At 44.2% G+C, this 24,637-nt stretch overlaps 1 long non-coding RNA gene across 2 annotated transcripts in view; it reads right to left on the bottom strand.

The window, feature by feature from the left end:
* The window catches only part of LOC146394347 (uncharacterized), a 311,186-nt gene that overhangs the window by 165,340 nt on the left and 121,209 nt on the right, over nucleotides 1-24,637 (bottom strand). For both annotated transcript variants that reach the window (XR_014836116.1, XR_014836117.1), the window contains exon 3: nucleotides 20,398-20,492. This is a non-coding gene — a long non-coding RNA (uncharacterized LOC146394347). The remainder of the gene's footprint in view (nucleotides 1-20,397; nucleotides 20,493-24,637) is intronic.

Raw genomic sequence — 24,637 nt, 5'->3', positions numbered from 1 at the left:
AGGACGGTCTCCTGGAATATCTGCCTCCTCTCGGCGAAAGGATGAGGTCAGTTCAAGACGGTGGCGTTTATTTTCCCCAACGGAAGAGAGAAGACAGATGGGAACTCAACACACGAATTCCTTCCCTTTTCTCTCGGCAGTGGAACCTTGCTACGACTTTTCTGTTCTGCCTGCAGAAGACTCAGTGAGCCTGACTGTGTATAACAGTGTCTCTAGGTTTCCGTAAAATCTACAACAAGTTATAAGATGTTATATCAACATGACTTGTTGTGCAGGAGAAGCCAGGGTGGGTCCTAATCCTCATTCTCATTTTCTTTTCCCCTCACCCTTTCTGCACCTTCAAAATTAACCATGTAAATATAATCCTTCCCTCAGGCTCTGTTTTCCAGTGAAACAGCAATAAGGGATAAGGTACATGGGTTTCCAGAGAATCTGCATTTAAAAAGTAATTAAATCCTCGAGGAAAAGGAACCAGGAATTCCTGGAGGATTCTCACTGAGAATTATTTTCATTGCAGCAGAGCGTTTACAACAGCCTTGAACCCTACTGAACTGCACCAGCACGTTATCCATACATTCACTCATTGCCCGTGTGGGCCTGAACCACCGTGGATCAATAATCACAGGGGTAGAACTATGAAAGCAACAGGATCCTTTGAAAAATTTTTCACAGTGCAGGTCCTGTACTTAAGTGTCAATAAAGCTGCTCCTTTAGCAGATAGAGGAATGATTACTGCATCAGTTTTTCAGGGCTGGCTTAACAAAGCACCACTGACTGAATGGCTGACACAACAAAAATTAATTTTACTATGGATCCGGATGCTAAATACCTCAGGATGCTGGCAGGGCTGGTTCTCCTGAGGCCCCTCTTGTTGGCTGTGTAAACACACAGCCTCTCTTCTCTTGTCCTGATGTGGTGGTCCTTTTGTGTGTGTCTGTGTCCTAAACTCCTCCTCCTCTTCTTTTTTTTTTAAATTTTTTGCTTTTTAGGGCTGCTCCAATGGCATATGGATGTTTCTGGGCTAGGGGTCAAATCATAGCCACAGCAACGCAGAATCTGAGCTGCATCTGCAACCCACTGAGCGAGGCCAGGGATCAAACCTGCATCCTCATGGATACTAGTCGGAGTCATTTCCACAGCACCACAACAGGAACTCTGTAAACGCCTCTTCTTCTGAGGACACCAGTCCTACTGGACTAGGACCCACCCTAGAGGCCATGTTTGAACCTGTCACCAAATACAGACACACTCTGAGGTCCATATTCAACCTATGAATTCAACCTACGTGGGTTAGAGGGGACACAATTCAGCCAACTGCAGGTCCTACGCATCCATAATCTTCGGTCCTGGACAACCAGAGCATTGTTGAATACCCTTGGTATTTATGAGTACCAGTTAAGAATCATTGGTTAAGAACTGTTCCCAATGAACTTGAGAGAAAAAGAAAAAGGGGTGAAAAGAAAGAGACGGAGCCCATGAAACTCAAAGAATGCACATAGCCCAGGAGATGTGACTCTCCAAAGGAACATTCCAGGGATGTTTCAGTAAGCAAGAGAAATGGAGAGTTGGTGGCAAAAAAGGAAAGAGAGGAACAGCAAACCTTGTCTCTTTAGGTTGGCTGGCATTGCTCCATCAGTGGGCTAATTGCCATGGCTCCCAGGGAAGGCACAGATCCAGTCTCCAAAGCGGGGAGGGGCTTTCCCGTCTCTGCCGTTGCTCCTCCTCCTTCTGTATTTTATCCACCACTGGCCTGGCCATCCCAGAGCATTCCATCTCAGCCAGAGGCTATGAGAGCAGGAAAGAGGCAGCTGAATCAGCAGGCAAGCCAGCCGCCGCTGTGAAAGGTGCTCAGAAGCATGTCTCCTGCCATTAATTTTCCAGTTTTCGATCACTGCTCTTTGCTTCCACAATGTTGAAAGGGTGCCATGCTTTAGTTACAGCTCTTTCAAGAAATTCTGCTGTTCGTTTGGCTGCAAGTGACTCTTTTAAAGAGCCTGTGTCATTGAGGAGCAAAACAGTCGTCCTTTTTAAAGTAACTGTGATAAAGAAATCTGCCCCCTGGGGGGATACAGTTAGTTGTCAGTTCTTTTTCTTTTTTTCTTTTTCTTCTTTCTTTCTTTCTTTTTTTTTTTTTTTTTTAAGCTGTCATTTCCTGATTTTTGCTTCTACAGGAAGGACCATCTAAGTAAAAGGATTTTTTTTTCCCTTTCATAATAAATCCATGTATCCTATGTCACATCTATGAGAACACCATGGATCAATCTCATTGTATATAAATCTCCTATCTGATCTGACTCAACATGTGACCTGGGTGTTACTAAGCCCTGGTGTCCTGGACTCGTGCAGTTCTGCATTCAATTATTCTTTTGGCAAATGCCATATGGTCCAGGTCCCTGCAAATATAAAAGAATCCAGATGGCCATGTGACAAGGAAATCACAAATATGCCCTTTCCATCCGTTATTAGCCTGAGGCACAAAACAAGAGTCACAAAGATTTTCTGTAACAGGTGACAGAGTACACCATTTTGGCTTCATGGGCCTTAGGATCTCTTTGGCAGCTGCCCAACCCTTTTGCTGCAGTGTGAAAACGTCCATAGATGATAAAGGAACGTGTGAGGCTCTATTTTCATTAAAACGTTATTTACATAAACAGGCAAGCGGCCAGTGTTGGCCCAGGGGTTGTAGCTTGGAGACCTAAAGCCCAGAATTCTGTTTTCCTCACTAATATACTGTTGTTGATTAATCCAACAACAACCTATCTATGGCCTTACCACCCCGAACACACCCTAATCCAACAACAACAATAACAAAAAGAAGTGCTCTCTTTTTAATACTATCTTTCTTAGCAAATGTATACATCGCCACAACAACCCAGCAAAACAGGAACTAAGCTTAGTTAACTAATCTGCTTACTACCACCAAACCTTCCAAATGAAGCGTTGAATTTAGCAGTTTTAGACATCTGAGTCTGTGTTTGAGTCAGGATGGGTTGGGTTGGGTTGCAGTAATAAGCAATCCCCAAATTTCAGCCATTCAAACCGACACATATCTATTTCTTCCTTAGAGAAAGTCCAGGTGATTCTCCAGGTCCATGGACCTCCCTGCCTCTGTCCACTCCAGTCTGGCTGGATCTTATGCCACCTCTGCATCAATACACTTCTCCCATTTTCCCCAAATAAGAGGAGTCTAGGAGTTCCCATCGCGGCTCAGTGGGTAATAAACCTGACTAGCATCCACCAGGATGCAGGTTTGATCCCTGGCCTCACTTAGTGGGTTAAGGATTCAGTGTGCCATGAGCTGTAGTGTAGGTCGCAGATGCAGCTCTGATTCTGAGTTGCTGTGGCTGTTGCATAGGTCGGGAGCTATATAGCTCCAGTTCAACCCCTAGCCTGAGAATATCCATATGCTGCAAGTGCAGCCCTAAAAATACAAAAAAAAAAAAAAAAAAAGAGGAGTCTAGGGAAAAACTTTGAAAATTTGAACATGCCTCTCAATCATCTGGAAGCCTGTTCGGGTGAAGCTTCTGATACTAGAATTCTGAGGGTGGGGTCTGAGAGCTGAATTTCCATCACTCCCTGGGAACAATGGGGTCTGGTGATGACATTCCAAGCAGGAAGTGGTATCCCATCAAGATTCCAGCATGATTCTACATGGAGAGACAGACATCAGCTCCCCATTACACTGGCCCCAAAACGCACAGGACTACTTATATATTAACCTGAAGAGGATACGGAAATGGACTTTATCCCTTTGATAGGATAGAGAAGAAGCATGTCCACTGGGAGATACTTGTAACACTCCCTCAATCCAGCCTTGGTTGACTTCAAAGACTTGGCTGCCTTCTTTAGTGGCTACACTGCTTATCCTGCTGACAGGAGGAAATGAGATCTGACCCCATCCCATGAGTGGGGAGCGCTGCCCTTCCAGCCCTTCCCTGGGCGCGTTCTTCCCTGAGGCTGCATCCCTGCCTCCTATCCTGTTGCTAGGCAAAATGTGTTACTTATGGGCCCAGCATCAGCACCACTCGGAGCTCGTTAGAAATACAGCATCTCAGGGTCTACTCCAGACCAAGTGAGTCAGACACCTCATGTAAACAAGACCCTTCGGCGACTTGCACGGACATTAAAAGAAGAAAAGCACAGAGTTCTCTGATGGCCTAGAGGTTAACAATCTGGCATCGTCACTGCTGTGGTGCAGGTTCGCTCCCTGGCCCAGGAACTTCCACATGCCGTGGGGGAGGCCAAAATATAAATAAATTGAAAGCAAACAAATTGATAAATAAAGGAGGAAAATCGAGCTCTAATCCTCCACACATACAACAGACGACCACCTGCGGAGAAACTGTCCCGCCATGAAGTTGCCAAAAAGGACCCTCGATTTTCCCCCACAGCCTGATTTCACCATGGCAGGTCCTTCAACAACCAGACTTGAGGTCTATGGAGTCAAGTCCATCCAAGGTGACCATAACCCTATATTCCATGTAGATGATATACATAAACATATAGATGCATACATATGTGATTCATGAACTATTGTGTGTGTGTATATATGTACATACACACACACACACATATATACACACACACACAATAGTTCATGATAATGGTGTTTTTTTTTAAACAGATGTAATTTTTTCTGTGACGAAGAAGCAGGTATTACCAAATTTAACATGTCTTCATACACTACGATATTGAAATGTAATCATTTAATTTCAGACCATTAATCTTTTGTATTTTATTTCAAAGGATGGTCAGTAAATGCCATGTAATCATTTCTAGGCATATAGTAAATACTAGGAGCCTTTAGTATCCAAAAATCCCTAATTTCATTTGTAAATAGTGGCATCTCCATGTATCAAAATAAATGTTTTGGCAAAGAGGTGTTCAGGAGGAGTTCCCTGGTGTCTCAGCACTGTAAAAATCGAGCATTGTTACAGCTGTGGCTCGGGTCTCTGCAGGGTTGCAGGTTTGATGCCTGGCCCGGGAACTCCTCTCGGCCACAAGGTGGCCAGTGTGTTCCGAGGTGTTCAAAGGGCTATGGAAGCACAGGAAAGAGTAAGAAAGGGAACCAATGACTGCACAGCAGCTACAGATCATGCCTTGTGCAAAGCAGTTTCATATATATTTTTCTCTTTCAATCTGTCGGCAACCACCTGGGGATGTACGATTATCCTTAAAACACAAAGGAGGACACTAGCCTCAAGGATGTGAGGGAAGGAAAACTCACAAGCCCTCTGTGGAAGTGCCAACCACTGGAAAGAGTGTACAAGCACTTTGGACATTACTGGGGCACCACCAGCAACTAGAAGGTGCAAACACTCATGAAGCAGCAGCATATCCTCCTGATCCCAAGAACTTCCTCATGGAAACCAGGGGAGTCAGGCATTCAAAGCCAGGCCTGGCTGACAGTCAAATCACTGCTTTTCACAACCACTGGGTTGTCCATCTTCCTTAGTCACAGACCAAAGACCCAGGACACCTCCCCCACTTTTTTCTTTCTTTTGCTTTTTAAGGCTGCACCTGCAGCGTATAGATGTTCCCAGGCTAGGGGTCAAATCAGAGCTGTAGCTGCAGGCCTACACCACAGCCACAGCTACACAGGATCCGAGCCTCGTCTGAGACCTACACCACAGCTCATAGCAACGCCAGATCCTTAAACCCACTGAGCAGGGCCAGGGATCGAAACCACAGCCTCATGAACATCAGTTGGATTTGTTTCCACTGAGCCACCAGGGAACTCCCCAGGACATCCCTTTAAAAACCATCATCTTAATCCCCCTGCCGACAGATATGGAGGCCACACTTCCTTATCGTTTCACTAGATACACTCTATTCGCACCCAGAATACTGCGTCTCTAGCTCCTATACGTGCTCGTGCTGCACAGCTAGATAGCAATTATTTCCTCTCCACTCCATCCTTTCCATAAATATTGCCATCTCTGCAAAACGGGAGCTCTCCAGGGGTTGTGGAATTAAATTTTGGGAGATATTTGTCCTGTGTCCCATGTCTCACCTGGCTGCTCCGTGAAGTCAGGCACTAGGGAAGCCACGTTGGTGATTATTCACCTTTTGAGCCTGTACTCCCATTGCCTCTGAGTGTCAAATGAGAACACTGCATTTGATCAGAATTATGCCTCAGGTGAAATGATGGATACGGCTACCCCAGCCGTCCTCATTTGGGTCACTTTCCCTGACTACGGGAAGAGCCAAAAATATCCATGCTTGGCAAGAGGTGCCTTCTCTCTCAGCAGGACGTGCATGCATAGAGCCCTTAAAAAGACCTCAAGGTTCACGGTTACAGCCCTCGAGAAGACGGTCTGCCTTCTCTTTGAACCATGACTCGTAGACACTGGTTCAGCCTACATTCAACATCCGATGATGGTATATCCCACTGATATGGTGACCCAGCTGTAGCTCAGCTTCACTATGCTGTTCGATACTGGAAAATTAATCTATCTGTGGATTGTCTCAACACAATGACTTGAGACATTTGGGATACTTCAGTCCATGGGACCTGTTACCACCTGGCATCGGTCCTTCAAGCACCAACATGAACACTAGATACACATTTCAAGGTGCATCCAAGAACACGTTTTTGGCTAACTCACATGTCTTAGGTGAAATTCGAAGCTGTGTTGACCTACCCTTGGGACTAAACACGACGCTGATATCAGGTCCAGACACAATCCTAAAAGGAGAATGGAAATGAACACTTCCACCCTGATGGACAACCTCGTATCAGAGAGTTAACCTACCCCATCACCACCTCAAAGAATAGTCTGATTGGATTTCCCTTATGGCATGGAGGGTTAAGGATCCAGGGTGGCTTGGGCTCACCCTGGCCCAGAAACTTTCATATTCCATGGGGACGACCAAAAGGGAAAATAAAATTTAAAAAAGAAAAGGAAAAAAAAAAAAAAGGAATATTCTGCTTTAAGAATCCATCTCCTGGAGAATATTCAGAGATCGGCCAGACGGCACAGTACAAAAACACTAAGCCTACCTCCTCTCATGGATACACCAAGATCACAACAATTTACAGAACAGGCACTGACGAAAAAGACCAGAATGTATGAGAAAAGACCTTCTACAACTAAAAAGGTGAAGAAGGGACAAAAGCAAGGCTGATAGGATGGGCAGGGACAAAATAGAGTCAAGTCCCATACCCCCAGGTGGGCAAGTTAGAAACAAGAGAATAATGAAAACTGCAGAAGTTCTCCCAAAGGAGTGAGAGATTCAGAACCAAGGATGACCCAGCTTAAGTGGGGGCTCCTGCACTGAGAAACGGAGCCCCCAGAGCACATGGCGTAGAAGGCCAGCAGGGCTTCCTTTCAGGAGTCCCAGAGGTAGGGTTAGGAGAGTAAAGGGTACAAACTACGATGGATAAAATAAATGAGCTACAAGGATATATTGCATGACACAGGGAACAGAGTCAATATTTTATAATAATGATAAATGGAATACAACCCTCAAAATTATAAATCACTATGTTTTACACCTGACACTGATATCATATTGTACATCAACGTAGATCAATAAAAGAGTAAGAATCTTTGGGTTCAAAAGAAAAAAAAACAAAAAAACAAAACAAAAAAAAAAACCCACTTCACACGGAATATTTTACCAGCGTGGTGTTCTGGTTTGGAGGTAAAATTTAATTCTCATGGGTTGGATGCTTTTTTAAACTATATTTCACTACGGTGGATCAGCAGCATAGAAACAGACAAATGAGGGGGCAGAGATCCAACCTTAACTCCTGGGGTGAGCTTCTGTAAGCAAGGGAGGCTTGGACAAGTTGCTTATTTTCTGTGGAATTTAAACACAAAGGTACACCTCCTTAGGTTTCTGTGGGATTCAGTAAAGAGATTCTTTATCCCAGAGACCACCTGACAGGGTCTGGGTGAGGATTCCACGACGGGAACTAGTCCCTCACTCTATCTCAGAATCTGGCAGAGGGCAAGATATTCCAATGTAGGGTTGTTAGAGAGAAATGCTTCGATAACGCGTAGTGGAAACCCTGTGTAAACGGTATTATGGGTGCTAGGGTTGTCATCACTCAGGCACACAGACAGATGCTCTGCTCACTCTGCAACGTACCCCGCAGTCTGCAGTTTAACAGGAGAGTTAAGATACATCAGACACTGTCAGGTGCATTTACAGTCTCCTGTCTAGGTTTCTCTGGACAGTGGAAGCTATGTGGACAACGGCTTGCCAAATATCTATTTTAAGGGCAAGGGAAACTGAGCAAAATAAATAGATACCTTTATTATGTGACCCTGATTTTTTTTTTTTTTGATACACAAATGGATGGCACGTGACTCCCCATCTAGGATCAAGGTGGCAGTCACAGAGGTCAATGACAAAGCTCTTTTGATTGATCAGCAATATCACCCTTCTAACGGATCGAAAGGCATACTTTCAGTGTGCTAATGGTGACCCCCTCTCTAATTCCGTCTATGGCGATAAGCTATGCCAGACTACACCATCCTAGACCATCCCTTCAGTGCCTCAAAAAAAATTTAAAAATGCAACATGTTTATCACAAAAATATGTAGCAAGCAAACCCACATTTTTGAACATGTCCCTAAGAAAGATCATTCATTAGAAGGAAGCAATGTAATAGAACAATAAGTAATGGTTAAATGAAGATATTCAAGGAAGCGCTATGGTAAAAAAATGAGATCAAGACAAATGATTGACATGCAGTGATGTTTAATGAAATACACATGTCAGATTACTTTTCCTCTATTTTTAGGGCCACACCCGCAGCATTCGACCCCAGTCTAGCAGTCAAATCAGAGCTGTAGTTGCCGGCCTGCACCGCAGGCACAGCAACACAGGTTCTGAGCCTTGTCTGCGACCTACACCACAGCCCTCGGCAACAAGGGATCCTCAACTCACTGAGCAAGGCCAGGAATCAAATCCGCATCCTCATGGATACTAGTCAGGTTCATTATCACTGAGCCACAGTGGGAACTCCCTCAGATCACTTTAAGCTCCCAATAATGTCAGATCCCATGTATAAAAGAGGGAAAGGGGTAATAGAGTGTGATAGACTTGAATTAACCTGAAAGACCATTTAAATCAGCACAAAAGCTTTGATTGGAACGTTTAAGCCCTTATCATTGCTTTTATGATAAGGAATTCCCAAGCCAGTTGCCAATGCTTTTAGAACCCTCGAAACAAATCTTACTACTCAAGAAGGGGTGTAAATTTCAACTTTAGGAGAGGATTTGAATGAATAAAAACTAATACGCTATGAGGAAAATAATTATGGTAGAATGGTTTTATGTGCAGTAAAAATTCCATGTTGTTTTCAAAAAGTTATCTACACTAAAACCTAAAGCAAATGGTACTTTTCATTGCTTTACGTATTCGGGGTGCTTTTTATCATAATCTTGCACATAACCCCATATGTTAATCATATATTAGTCTTTCTGCACATAACTCTCTATATTAATCATGTTTACATATCGGCTAGACATCCATTGGTGTAGACAAACCCTAACAGACTTTTGGTCCATGCAGCACTTTTAAGCTGTGCCAGGGGACCCTCAGTTCACAACCTCTGACAAAGAAGCTGCAAGGTACAATTATTGAAACAAATTATTATTCACTAGAGATACAAGTCAGTGCATGTGCTCTCACAGACCCTCTCAGCCTTCCCCACCCCCTCTAACTTTCTGCCCACGTGGCAGACACGTTTGATACACCGCCTGAGGCTGACAAGTCCCACGCCCAAACTCAGGGACCTCCCAGCATTTCTGGACTTGGCTGAAGCATCAGGCCCCAGCAGCTGCTAAAGAGGCCAGGAGCAACATAGAGTTGCAGATGCCAAAGGCCTACAGGGCACCTTGGACCAGTGGGAGACAGGAGATGGGAGACAGGATGGGGAGGTGACATCTGGCCCGCAAAGTCCTTTTCCCTCCAGTTTCCAAGTCCACAGCTGCGACGCTGTCTCCACTGAGCCATCCGGGGTGTCTTGGTGAGCATCCTGCAGCCATGCCTCTGGGATGCGGAGAGAATGACCAAGCCCAACTGCATATGCTTCTGGTTCCCAGCTGCCTCTGCTCCCTGCAGCTCCTTGTGCAGGAGCCAGGATGGCCGTTTCCATTAAAGCAGCAGCCAGCACTTGGCCTAAGGTTTCTTTTGCGAGAAGGAGGGCTATGACACTTGTCTGTTTGTTTTTGTCAGGTACACAGCATGGATAAAAAGATGGGAGGCTCTACTTTGAAATAACAGGATTATGCCTGCAGCATTTGGCCTCAAACTCAGGGACTGAGGCGCTTTTACAGAGATGCAGTCTGTACCTGCAAATACCTAATGTTTGTTTACCTGAACAATATCCACAAAGGCTAGGTTTTCTCGGTTTTTATTTCGCGCTTCTGTAAAAACCCAGTGGCGTACATTTAGCAGGCCATAAAGTCAGAACTTCTTACTCTTTAGGTTGTGTTGGTGTCTCCACTGAAGACTGATGAGGAAAAGCTACCACACACCCCCAAAAAAATGTCCTGCGTACTACTCAAGAAATGAAACCGAGCTGCCACGAACACAGGTCAGCTGAGATTGGTAGGGGACCCTCAAACGTTGTTCTAAAATAGAGGAAGTGCGTGGAGCTCCCGTCTTATTACTTACAATTTTTTACTGTGATCCCTTGCATTGAAAAACATTTGGGGAAATTGTTTTGCTTGAAGGTATCCAAAAAAACAGTAAGCTATGTGAAAGGTATATGTGAGCCTGATTTATCTATGCTGAAAAAAGAGTCTAAAGCAGAAACTCTCAAAAGGCATATTTTGGGGGTACTTCTCATAAAACTGCAACAGGTCTGCCTGACTGGTAGCATTGAAAGAGGTGAGTAATAAAGCCCTCCGATTTGACTGTTAAGATATGAAAAAAATCAAGCCAGGGCTCTAGAACAAGAAGAAAGTGTCTAGGAGTTCCTGTCGTGGCGCAGTGGTTAACGAATCTGACTAGGAACCATGAGGTTGCAGGTTCGGTCCCTGCCCTTGCTCAGTGGGTTAACCATCCGGCGTTGCCGTGAGCTGTGGTGTAGGTTGCAGACGCGGCTCGGATCCCAAGTTGCTGTGGCTCTGGCGTAGGCCGGTGGCTACAGCTCCGATTCAACCCCTAGCCTGGGAACCTCCATATGCCGAGGGAGCGGCCCAAGAAATAGCAACAACAACAAAAGACAAAAAGACAAAAAAAAAAAAAAGAAGAAAGTGTCTAAAACTGCCCTCCCGTCTATAATTCAATGCCTACAAGAGCTGACTGTCTTATTTATTTATTATGTTAACCATTTAATGGTAATTAAATCATAAAGGCACTGTAATTAAAGCAATGGAGGTGTTTTAAACAACAAAGGTATCTGTGGAATCTGTGAAACAGAAAAAAAAAACCCAAAACAACCCTTAAAGGTAGTGTTTCCAATGTCTGCCCTTAGTTATAGAAGCCTTGTGTCAGAGTGCTGAGATCTGACCTTGATCTAAGGTTAAATACTGCAGAATAATGCAGCAGAGTCTCTCAGCGGCCCAATACACTCACGTCCTGACCACTCAAGGGGGGTTCCAGCCACTTTGCAACTGGGTTTCTCCAGCCACTGGATTCTGCTGTCTCTCCACCTGGCAGGTGCCACGGCCCCTGGAGTTTCACTCCAGGGAGGAGCTGTTCACTGTGGAGAGACAGGGCTTGGTGGAAACAGATCACAGCTCGCCTGAGCTCGCCTAGGACAGTTCTAACGTCAGTTCCCAGCATGTTCCTGGAAGCATAACGCTCCAGTCATCCAGAGGGAGACACTGGCTGGATAACACTGGCTTCACTGCTGGTCCAAGGAAACCAACAGGGTGGACGCCAACTACAACTCCATGAACGATGGGAAAAGCAGACGGTCTGAACCCAGACGCACGTGACGTGTACAATTCAGGCCAGATTTTTGAAGACTTCATGTAATGGGAGTAATGTAACATACCTCCTGAATAATTTCACATTACTTGCTTTTTTTATTTTTATTTTTATTTATTTATTTATTTATTTTTCTTTTTTGGCCATTTCCTTGGCATGTGGAAGCTCCTGGGTATGGGATTGAAGCCATCCCATAACAGCGACCTGAGCAGATCCTTAACCTGCTGGGCCAACAGAACTCCTGAAATGCTATCTAAGACACATTAGGGTAAAAAAAAAAAAAAAGTCTATTATTAAACTTAACCTTGCTCTGCTTTTTTCCACTTAAAAAAGGGACTAGGAGTTCCCACTGTGGTGTAGCGGGTTAAGGATCTGGCAATGCCACAGCAGTGGTGTAGGTCACAGGTGCAGCTTGTATTTGATTCCTAGCCTGGCAAATTCCTAGTGCCATGGGTGAGGCCCAAAAAGAAAAGAAATATTTAGGGTTAGGGTTAGCTATTAGAAAACTTAAAATGATAGATTTTGCTGTTACTATCTTTCTAAGGACTATACTGCTTGCCTAGTTCTCTGTCCTTCCCTGTCTCATCTCCTTCCAAATGAGCCACTGACTGCTGAATCCTCACGATTATGCTGCTTTATGGAGAAATTCAACTGAAAGCAAATAATAAACAGCAGCATCCTCTCGCTACTGGGGTTAACAATTTGTCTTTTCACTTTCGAGTCATGCTTGGAAGGTACAACTCTATGGTCCTTCTCAAAATTATTTGGATATCTACATTCATGTGTCTTCTTAAAAGTCAGACAAAAAAGTTTCAATTGGCGTATTTTTTGTACTTTCAATAAAATTGCAAAAAATTGCATTGTTGAAAGACAGGTGAGAGCTACAGAGCACAGAATTATGAATTTTAAGGGAGAAATCCGCAACCTACTCCTCCAAAAATAACTGAGGACTTGAGAAGTACCCTGGAGACATCAATTAGATGCCCAGAGAAGTTGTTTCACTTTCATGGTCATAAAACAATGAATGTGATTCGCTGTTCCCAGATTTGTTGACTTCGCGGTCATAAAACAATGAACGTGATTCGCTGTTCCCAGATGTGTGTGTCATCTTCACAGCAGTGACACACAGTTGCTTCACCGGCCATCTGTAGCATTGTTTTGTACCAGGGGCACCTCCATGGCCTTTAGACCTCAGACACAGTACCTAACTAGAATATGCCTTTCTTCTTAACCCTTTATCAAATACATGATTTACAAATATTTTCTCCAATTCTATAGGTTGCCTTTTCACTCTGTGGATTGTTTCCTGTGATGTGCAGATTTGAGGTTTGATGTAGTCCCATTTGTCTCATTTTGCCTTTTTTTTTTTTTTTTTTTTTTTTTGCCACAACTGCCCCATCTGGAAGTTCCTGGGCTAGGGATCGAATCAGAGCCGCCACAGCCACAGCAACTCGGTATCCAAGTTGTGGATGCGACCTATACCACAGCTCACAGCAACACTGGATCCTTAGCCCACTGATCACAGCCGGGGATTGAACCCTCATCCTCACGGACACTACATTAGTTCTTAACCAGCCAAGCCTCCACAGGAACTCTATGTTTGTGCTTTTAAACTAAATCTTTGCATTATCACACCTGTCCCTGTGGTCCCTGAAGAGACACTATTTTCTGCAGTGCACAGCCTTACAAAGACATCTGGACGATTGATTCATTATTTAAAAAAAAAAAAAATCAGAACAACAGGCTGAATGAGATTAGCACAAGCCCAAAGTGCTGGATGGCTCAGGCTTCAGAGCCCTTCACTGGATGTTAGAAAAAGGATCCAGCCTTAGGAGAAGGACTCCTGCTTGAGTGCCTGGATGATTCCCGCCAGCTGGCAATGATGGACTTTTACTCACATCCCCGGATCAGAAACACAAAATACATTCCAAGAGCACCACGGGGAAACAGGAAGGCAAAAACACTCCAGAATCTTTGGCAGTCTCGTCTATTCTCCAAGTCACTTGTTAAAATGAGCCAATTTTCTTCTAGTGCTAGCTACTCACAGCTTGGCTTTTTTCTCTCATAGTCGTGGGTTTTTAACCTGCGGCACGAATGGAATGAATGTCTCAACGTGTGCATAGCTCTTTGGAAAGCAGCTCCCACCCTCATGCAAATTTAAACTGGTGTCGGAACCGTGACTCTAAAATTCTGAGGCGCTAAAATATTACAAGTTTCACTAGCGGATACAATGGGCTAGGAGATTAAAACAAAGATAATATTCCCGGCGTGGGAAGAAATATTACCCTGAATAATTTAAAGAGCACTATCATCAACTCGCAGGAAATGAAATTCAGCATGGCCCATCTGGCACAGGAAAGAAGCCGCAGAGGGCTAAAGGAGGGTGGAAAGGCAGGCAAAGTCATTATCACCTGAATCCTTGACCATGGTCATCTCTCCCTTTGGGGTAGAACTTGGACATGGTAGACATTAAAAAGATTAGAAGGGGGCTAGTTAAGGTGAGCAAAGAAACCTCAAGAATTCTAGCTTGAATACTAAGTACCGTTCTTGCGCTTGTAAAAGGCAAGACCCAATCCCCACCACCTCCTCCGGTTGAATGTGAGAATGGATTCCAGCTGAAGCAGAGTAAGTGGATGTCTTAGATCAGACCATGAAAAGCTTCCAGATCTGCCTCCCAAATACCCTTCCCACTTCCACCGACTTGAAGCCACAGCACCGACAACTTGGAAATTCCATGTGGACGACCACACTTCCTGGGTCTCAGGGACACCAGCTGTACCCGCTTGGGAAACACCAGCTGTGGTCTTTGCAAGTGTTAGAAATGAACTTCCATCACTGGTCATAGTCATTATACATGTAGATGTGTGTTAGCAGTTACAACTCCCTAATGGATACAGTATCTGAGTTACCTCTGGAAAACACCAATTGGGGTCCTTGCAAGAATTAGAAAGGAACTTTCATCACATGTCAGAGTCATAATACATGTAGATGTGTGTTAGCAGCTAGAACTCCCTAGTGGATACAGTATCTGAGTAACCTCTGGGAAACACCAGTTGTGGTCTTTGCAAGAATTAGAAAGGAACTTGCATCACATGTCAGAGTCATAATACATGCAGATGTGTGTCAGTAGCTAGAAATCCCTAGTGGATACAGTAGCTGAGTTACCTCAGAAGGGACAAGCCATGAGTCTAAGATTCTGTTGACTCATGAGAACATAATCCTACTACAATAAAGAAAGTAAAGAAAATAAAAGTAGTTCCTATGCCAGAATCAGCATCATCATAACCAGAATTTCTCATGAATGTAAAATCAGATCATTCTCACCTGCATGTGCATCTGAGCTTGAAATATTATTTCATTGATTTTAGGTACAATGTATGAAATTAGCACAACTTAAAATTGATGGGCAGAATCATAACGACAATATTGTTTTGGTGGCTGAATCAAGAGCATGTAGAAATTCCCAGACAAAGGATCAAACCAGTGCCACAGCAGCTGCCTCTTAGTAGTGTTTTAAAATAAACCTACAACTTTCAATCTACAATCTTGGATTTGATGAAGCTGCAAGCTGTCCACTGGATGCCAACACTGTAAGTGCCAGAGTTTCTGTTCCTCCAAGATGAAGCCACCCTTCTCTGTCACTCACAAGCTGCAGGACCCCAGAAAGCAAGGATGGTATATGATCAAAGGGATGAAATCTGGCTTGATGTGGTCCCAGCTTACAGCTTCAAGGTGGAAAACAGTCAACACAACATAAGACAATAGGACCTTCTGCTTCCCCTCAGCGAAGTGTACTACCTGAGATGCAAAATTTTAATATAGGAGTGTATAGAGAAGGTTTGATTTTGTTCTACTAGCACTAAGAGTGTGGACATAGGAGAAATCCCAGCCATCTGCTAAAGCTCCAGTCACATAGCTTAATTTAGACAATGACGAATTTCTATAAATCCTGCTAGGTGTGCTTTATTTTGTCCCATTGATCATAGCATTCCATTAAATCCACAACAGTTCAACAGATGGTTGATATTGGCTATAAACATAACTGCCAAGACGTAAGATAAATATGTAGAAATTCATTATCTACTTGCCCAGGGAAGATAATCAGGATAATTTTATTTTATTTTAGCTTTTTGGCTATGCCCATACCATGCAGAAGTTCCAGGGCCAGGAATCAAACCCTCGCCCCAGCGATAACAATGAAGGATCCTTCACCTGTTGAGTCACCAGGGAACTCCCAGGATGATATTTTTTACACGTACATGAAATCTTTTCCTCCTTCTGCTCCTTCTGAGAACCCCTTTAAGAAACTCCCATCTGGAGAAGGAGCAGAGAACAATGCCTTATCCAGGCCTGTTCCACTTCTTGCGGACAATTCAACCTAACAGGCAATGCTGACTGAAAACAGACCTCACTGAACTGTGGCTCCAGGCCAAATTTGGCCCATTGCTTGTTTTTATCCACAGCATGAGCTGAGAATGGTCTTGTTTGTTGTGGGTTTATTGTAGTTTCAAATGTTTGGGGAAAATAAAAAAGATGAATAGTTTGTGACATGTGAAAAGTCCCTACAATCCAAATTTTAGTGTCCCTAAATAAAACTGGACTGAAATACAGTCATATTTGTTTCTGTATTGTCTCTGGCTCCTTATGGACCGTCAAGGGTAAAATGTTTACTCTCTGGTGCTTTGCATAAAAAGACGTAAGCTTTGGAGTTCCTGCTGTAATGCAGCAGATGAAAGATCCAGCATTGTCTCTGAGGGAGCTCGGGGTTGATCCCTGGCCCGGTGCAGTGGGTTGCGGATCTGGCATTGCCACAGCAGTGGTGTAGGTCACAGCTGCAGCTCGGATTCAATCCCTGGCCATGGATCCATATGCCATCGGTGTGGCCGAAAAAAAGAACAAAAGAAAAAAAGACCTAAGCCATGCTACTCCAAAAAACTAAAGCAACATTACTGGGGAGGTTGTGTGAAATACAGAAGCTCAGCTGGAAACCAGAACAACTGATGCAGAATCTGTGCTTTAGGAGATCCGCAGGTGACTCACATAAACATTAAAATTTGACAAGTCTACTCTAAAGAAAACAGATACTCTACATGCATCAAGAAAGGGATGCCAATCTGAGGAAATGCAAATAAACTGATTCGTAACACATAGGAGTCACAGGTATTTCAGTTAAATATAAACACAAAATACAGATTTTAGTTTCCATTGTGCAAAAATCTGCGGAAGACGGAGATTTAACCTTAAACAACTACAAGAATGCAAAGAGAAGGAGTTCTCATCATGGCTCAGTGGAAACGAAACTGACTAGCATCCATGAGGATGCAGGTTCGATCCCTGGCCCCGCTCAGTGGGTGAAGGAGCCGCCACTGCCATGAGGTGTGGTGTAGTTCGAAGACAAGGCACAGATCTGGCATTGCTGTGGTTGTGGTGTGTAGGCCAACGGCTACATCTCTGATTTGACCCCTAGCCTAGGAACCTTCATGTGCCATGGGCGTGGCCCCAAAATGACAAAAAGAAAAAAAGGAAGGAGAAAATAAATATTAGTCTGGTTAGTCTTCTCAACTGGATGCTTGCTTGATCAGATTTGGTTCTTTTTTTAATTGATCCAAACTGTTCCTTGTAGTAAAGATATGAATAACTAACCAACAAATCCATACAAATACCATCATCTGTGCAAGAGATGAATTTACGAGGGAACGTACATTCTTAGGTTTTCAGCCCCAACAAAAAGCACTTCCATGGGCCATGAATTATAACGCATTAGGAGTTCCCACTGTGGCTCAACGGTAACGAACCTGACTAGTATCCATGAGGACACGGGTTCGATCCCTGGCCTTGCTCAGTGGGTTAAGGATCTGGCATTGCTGTGAGCTGCAGTGTAGGTCTCAAGAGGCAGCCCAGATCCTGTGTTGCTATGGTTGAGGTGTAGACCAGCAGCAGTAGCTCCAATTCGACCCCTAGCCTGGGAACTTCCATACGCCATGGGTACAGCCCTAAAAAGAAAAAAAAGTAATAACTCACTAGTCCGTATCCATTTGTTGGAATAAAGCGTCTATCGTGCTTGTCTCTCTGACACTGTCAGCTGGTTATTTCAGTACCTTGGGACAAGGATTTCTTAGAGATGACCTGAGGACTCTACATTCCTGAGGACAGCAGTTTAAGCATTCTGCTTTTCTTAGATTCCAACCCCTGTGCCTCCTGAGGATGACCCAGGCGGTGCTGAGGAATTCCCCCCGAGGTCATTAATCACAGAGGAATTGCTGATAAGATGAGGACTGAAGCGGTTCCTGCTGTAATTATGAACACGGTCCCTACAGAAAGCTGGTATTTAGCCCAGGCTGTAAGGCATGACCTCTAAGAATGATCACTTAACTAGGTTTCGTTCTCACCCGCTGTGATGCTTTCTGTTGGTACTGTTCTAAACGAGGGGGGCAACTCCAAAAGGTCTAACCTGAAAAATATTTGGGAGGAGAAATGTTTGTAAAAGATAATGGTACCAGTGAAAGCTCCTGAGATGAGGACGTCACAGGCACCCACCATGTGCATTCACTTCCGCGTCATTAAACGGATGTGCACAGAAATCAGGTACCACAGGCTACTGTCAAACGTAATCAAGCATCCATACCTTCTCTGTAATTCTTGACGTTGTGGTGATGTACGCTCACAAGGGGGTTTTTCCAATTCCGTTTTCACCAGGGGTGATGGCCCCATCCGTTCTCGTCTACACCACCACAGCCTCATTTACAAATAGTCACCGTGCATGTGCCCTGTCATCACTCCTGTCCCTCCTGTGACCACGAGGTCCATTATCCAGCTTCTGACTTAATGCTCAGCCCCACCTCATCCTACTGAGGCAGAACATCCAAGAACATCAAGGGAATCCATCACCGTATCTATTTCCCCAGAGAAAACGCAACGCCACAGGCTGCTCCTGTTTTGAGTCACTTGTTGGAAGAATCCGTATCACTACGTGTCCTTATTTCCATGTGAAGACTTTCCACTTACTCATGCAATTCCTAACACACAAGTCATAGCATCACAGCAAGGCACCTCAATGGCCCCTCCCTCGATGACCAAAAAAAGCACAAATGGATCTGAAATCATTCACATCCCCTTAAGGAACCATGATGTTTTAGGAACAGTGATGAGAAGCATCAATTTTCATTTAGGTATTGGTTCCAGGGACAGAAACCAACACTTGCTGATATAAAGGGATGAAGGAGAAAAAACATGTTTCTTTAATACATAAGATTAGTAAATAAATAAAAATAAGGAGAGGATTAGAGCCAACACCCGACAAGGAAGGTCACTTGAAAACAGAGGCAGCAGGTTTGTTTCTTAGCCCGTTTGCCCCACAAAAAGAAGCCAGGATGCTATCATTGAGAGAGCAGTGGGTGAATGGACGTCAGGATAGAAGACACGTCTTCATACATACATTTTCGAAACTGTCTTCCCGCCTAAGGTGTTGTCGAAATTCCACGTATGGTAAGCATGTGCTGAACCATGCCCTAAAAGGAGACACCTTTACCTTGCTACCTGGGGAACAATCTAGGATACCTTGGGGGTGGCCTAGTCCCTCTGGCTTTACTTAGATCCACAGTCACGTTCAGCAACACAGAGATTCAGTGAGACACAGACCAGTGCAGCCAACACATGCTACCACTTTAGGACAAGTAAAGAGCATCTTTAGTTGAGACATGGCGACTGTGTAAGAGGGAGCAAGACAGGAAGTAGGAACGGAACCCACAGGCCCCGAGTGCCAGCTTTCATCTGCACCTGTTACCGCGTGTTCAAGTCTGTCTTGACCGGAGGCTGTGCGTCTGCTCATGAGGGCTCTTTAATTAATGGGTTGAGGCCCCTGAAAGCTGAGCCCTGCAAGGCTGCCCAGCCAGGGGGAGTGTGAATTCATGCCTCCTGGCTAGCGAGCGCCACCTGCAGAGGCGGTAGCCCCAGGGTCCCCTGGGGTCTTCCCTGTCCCCTTGTAGAAGAATGCCATGTCTCCATCAATGACCAACTCAGCAGTTCTTTTCAACATGCCAAGCACCTAAAAGAGAGACATGGCAGACCCCACCACAGGCAAACACAGGGGCTCTGTTTCCACAAGATTGCTGGTGGGGCCTGGTGGGGATGGGCTTTATCTCTGGGCCGTTCACTGTCTGCAGGAGTCAAGCTCAGAGCCAGCTGCAGGAAAAAGATACATTTTCTCAGCACACTGTAGGTTCTCACTGCACAGAGAGAAAAGCAGTGAGAAAGAGAGACAGGCAGAGAAAGAAGAACGTACATGGGGTCGATTTTTTAAGGCAGGGGAAATACCTGGTTAGACCTATCTTGAGTATTTGCAAGATGTTCAATGCATTTTTATCCAAAAATGTCGCAATTCCTTTGTACCTGAATTTTCAGGTCTATTTCCCTGCATTTCACTGTTTATCAAATATTGGGTGTACCATAGGGTAGACATTGTTGTTGTACAAAAATTTTTTCTCCAAGACCCTTTCTCACCTGTTTTAGGAAGATTCTCCTTGCTGATGGCAGCTTTTCACGTTGACACTCTGAAGCAGACGCATTGTTCCCTATTGGGAATTTCCTAGAGTCCTCTGTGGAAGGAAGAAACAATGTATCCTTATTTTATTATTTAACCATTAACAAATTTAAGCCTAGTTAATTTACAATGTTGTGCTAGTTTCAGGTGTACAGCAAAAAGATTCAGTCTATATATATACATATATGCATGTATGTGTACATATATACATTAACATATAGAGTATGTATATATTCCTTTACAGATTCATTGCTATTATAGGTTATTACAAGCCTTGTGTATAGGTGCCTGTGCTGTACAGAAGGACCTTGTTGTATATCTCTGTTATATACAGACGTGTGCATCTGTTAATCCCAACCTCCTCATCGATCCTCCCCAACCTTCACTATGGAATTTTGTAGCCATAAGATTGCTTTCTATGTCTGTAAGTCGCTTTCGGTTTTGTATCATTTTTTTAATATTCCACATATAAGTAATGTCATATGGTATTTGTCTTTCTCTGACCTGCTTCACTTAACAGGATAATTGCTAGGTCCATCCATGTTGCTGTAAATGACATAATTTCATTCTTTTTTGTGGCTAATATTCCATTATATATATACCAATCACATCTTCTGTAGCTATTCCTCTGTTGATGGATACATGTGGCTTCCATGTCTTGGCTATTGTGAATAGTGCTGCTGTGAACATAGGGGTGCATGTATCTTTTTGAATTGTCCTTTTGTCTGGATATATGCCCAGGAGTGGAATTGCAGGATCAGATGAGTTTTGTCTGAATATATGCCAGGAGTGGGATTGTGGGATCATATGTCAACTCTATTTTTAGTTTTCTGAGGAACCTCCATACTGTTTTCCATAGTGGCTGCACCAATGTGCATTCTTCCCCCAACAGTGTAGGAGGGGTCCCTTTGCCCTAGGGCCCCTCCAGCATTTATAAATTAATGTATCTTTAGATGGTAAGCACACTTACAGGATTCAGGAAATAATTAATGGTAACAAAGGAACTGTACTACAAAAAGCAAAAATATCTGTGCTAAGTTTGCTGTGATTACCTTGGCTAAGCTCTATGACTAAGAAAGGAAAAAGGAGTTAAACTAATGAAAAAATTATGATAAAGGAAAGTATAAACCTATGGATTTATGTGATAACTGCCAACAGTGACATAAAAAGAGTTTGACAAGACAAAACCAATTATCTATTTATTACTAGAGATGTGCTGAGCAGGAGAAAGAAGAATTTTGTGCTTGGCAAGGCTCATAAACCCAGCAGAGATTCCTGATTCATGGGCGCAAGGTGGGAGTTGGGGGATGTAACCTACAAAAAACGGTCTTGGGATACTCAGCATTCTCCATGTTTGATTTATCCTAACAACATTCGTTATTTTATAGCACTGCTGGCAGTTCACTGATTTACTGGTAAACAGATTCATCCATTGGGGGACAGTCTTCTGCTTGGACATAAACAACCAAAATATCCTAAAATTAATAAAAAAAATCAATGGCAAGGGAAATTTAGGCACAAAATTGAGGGAATAAATCAAGACACGCTCTCCTTTTGACACGTGTTTTTAAGACCCAGACTGGGTTTTATGACCCAGAACTGTGACCATTTGCTGTCAACAAAACAATTCTCCGGTTGATATTTGCCCACTGCACCAGAGATGAAGATGAGCACAAACAGGTGCTAAGCCCACGTAAGAGCCTAAAGGTGACAAGCCCTCATCTGAAACATTAACTCATTGTTGGCTTCACTTTCCCTTGCAGGATACACCGTAGCAGACTGCACCTGCATCAGCAAATGCCCTAACATTCACCCCCCAGCTTTTACCCCTAATCCCCTAGCAGACCAGAACTTACTAGAGAGACAACTCAGAGCATCTGCTTCGAGATGGGGACAATTATTATTTGTGGGAGTTTCCGATTCATTCCTGGTTCCTTTTCCTGGGTAATACATATGATCCTAATTCACAGTTCTGAGTACACCTAGAGATCATTCACCTGTGTCTCTATCTCCACTAGCAAACCATGTCCTTTCTACAGAGAGATGTCCCTAGATGGCCGTAATTCAGGATTTCTCAGTTTGCTCTGGTTAATATTTGGGGCAGGATTGTGTTCTGATGTAGGGAAACACCCTATGCAAAGTAGGATGTCTAGCAGCTTCCCTGGCCTCTACCTGACAGGTGCCAGGCACATCCCTCCCACCCAGGCGTGGCAGCCAACGAGGGCTGCAGATATTACCCTGCGTCCCCTGGGAGAAAAGCCCTCTGTTGACAACTCCTGCCATAACTGAAGTAAAATCACACGTGGAGAAACGCCCCTGCTAGAACTTGGCAAAGAGTCAGCGAGGGAGGGAGACAGACAGACACAGAGAGACTTTCCTTCCCTGTAGTTCATGTCCAATATCTAACATACTTACTGCTACAGTGGATTTTTTTTTTTTTTTTGTCTTTTTGCTATTTCTAGGTCCACTCCCACAGCATATGGAGGTTCCCAGGCCAGGGGTCGAATCGGAGCTGTAGCCACCAGCCTATGCCAGAGCCACGGCAACGTGGGATCTGCAACCTACACCACAGCTCACGGCAACGCCGGATCCTTAACCCACAGAGCAAGGCCAGGGATCGAACCCGCAACCTCATGGTTCCTAGTCAGATTCGTTAACCACTGCGCCACCACAGGAACTCCTACAGTGGATTGTTATTCTGGCGCTGTCACTACACACTCATCATTTCACATGCCTTTTTGTAGCCTTCTTATCACTACAGGTAGATCATGCCTCCCCTTTTTATTTTTCAAATGAAAGAGACTGAAGTTGACAGCATCGAGGCCAGTGTTTGTTCCAACACAAGGTGCACACATATCACGTAGTTACTGTTCAGATTCTGTTTCAGGGGCTCTGGGGTGGCACCTGAGTCTGCATTTCTTCTTTTATTTGGTTGTTTAAACTACTGCACCTGCAGCACATGGAAGTTCCCAGGCCAGGGTTGAACTGGAGCTGCAACTGCTTGGCCTACACCTCAGCCGGGGCAATGCCGGATCCTAGTCTCTTTGGTAACCTACGCCGCAGCTTGCAGCAATGCCGCGTCCTTAAACCACCGAGCAATGTCAGGGATCGAACCCGCCTCCTCATGAAGACCTCATCGGGGGCCACAGTGGGAACTCTGAGAGGCTGCTTTTCTCAAAAGCTCCCTCCCAGGTGATGAAGATGCTGCTGGTCCAAGCAAACTACCCTTTGTAGAGTTAGCCAACTCGCACAGCTAGAAAGTGGCAGAGTGAGAACTGGTACCCAAGCCTGCATCTCACACAGGCGGCATCCTTTCTCTCTCATCATGCCACCTCTCCGCACAGGTGTCTGCCAGGCAGCCCCCGATGCTCTTCTTTGAATGGCCTCGGGCTCTAGTATTTCCCAGCCATCTTCCTCCTACTCCCAGTACAGCAGGTTGGGACAAAGACAAAGTGAGTGCAGTCAGTCTACAAGAATCAACACTAATTGGAAAGTGAGTCCACCACTCCTTCCCTGTCCATACACTCATCTCCCACGGTCTTAGGACATCACCTTCTAAGTGACAGCGGCTTAGAGCTTCCTTCAAAGTGAAGGAAATACAATCCTATCCTCTTGAAGTTCATGTTTAATGGGGGATATCAATGCATGAACAGATAATCAAGAGATAGCAGCTTTGATGTGCCCCTGAGGCTGACAAGAGAAATTACTGGGCCACAGACAAAAACTAACAGGGTACCACCTCATCGGTGATACACCCCAAACCCACACCCAGCCCTTCTCATTCTCTGACCATTAGATTCTGGGGCCACCTTTTTGAGATGTGTGGGCTTTTCTTCAAAGGCAACTATCTGGTTCTGCTTGGCAAGCTGGAGATGATAATTCTGTTTATTCTTGAATAAGATATATCATAAAAAGGAAAGCAGGTAGAAAGTTTCATTTAGGAAAGATCATCATGAAACGATTGGCTGAAACCTTTTACACTCATCACATAATGATCTACCTACAAGCTGTCACTGCATCCTTAGCTTTTATAAACTATGGACTGAAAATATAGAAAAACAGTAGACAGTGGACTGAAAATATAAACTATGGACTGACAATATAGAATAACAGTAGACAGTGATTATAAACTATGGACTGAAAATATAGAATAACAGTAGACAGTGATTTCAACAAACTGAAGATGTTGAAAATTAACCA

This window comes from Sus scrofa, chromosome Y (genome assembly GCF_054392235.1).
Source record: "Sus scrofa isolate SSC_HxYL_T2T_F1_AM1 chromosome Y, Sscrofa_HxYL_maternal_Yorkshire_Landrace_v2.0, whole genome shotgun sequence".
Classification (NCBI taxonomy): Eukaryota; Metazoa; Chordata; class Mammalia; order Artiodactyla; family Suidae; genus Sus; species Sus scrofa.
Note: the sequence above shows the minus strand (reverse complement) of the source record. Positions and strands in the feature narration are given on the sequence as shown.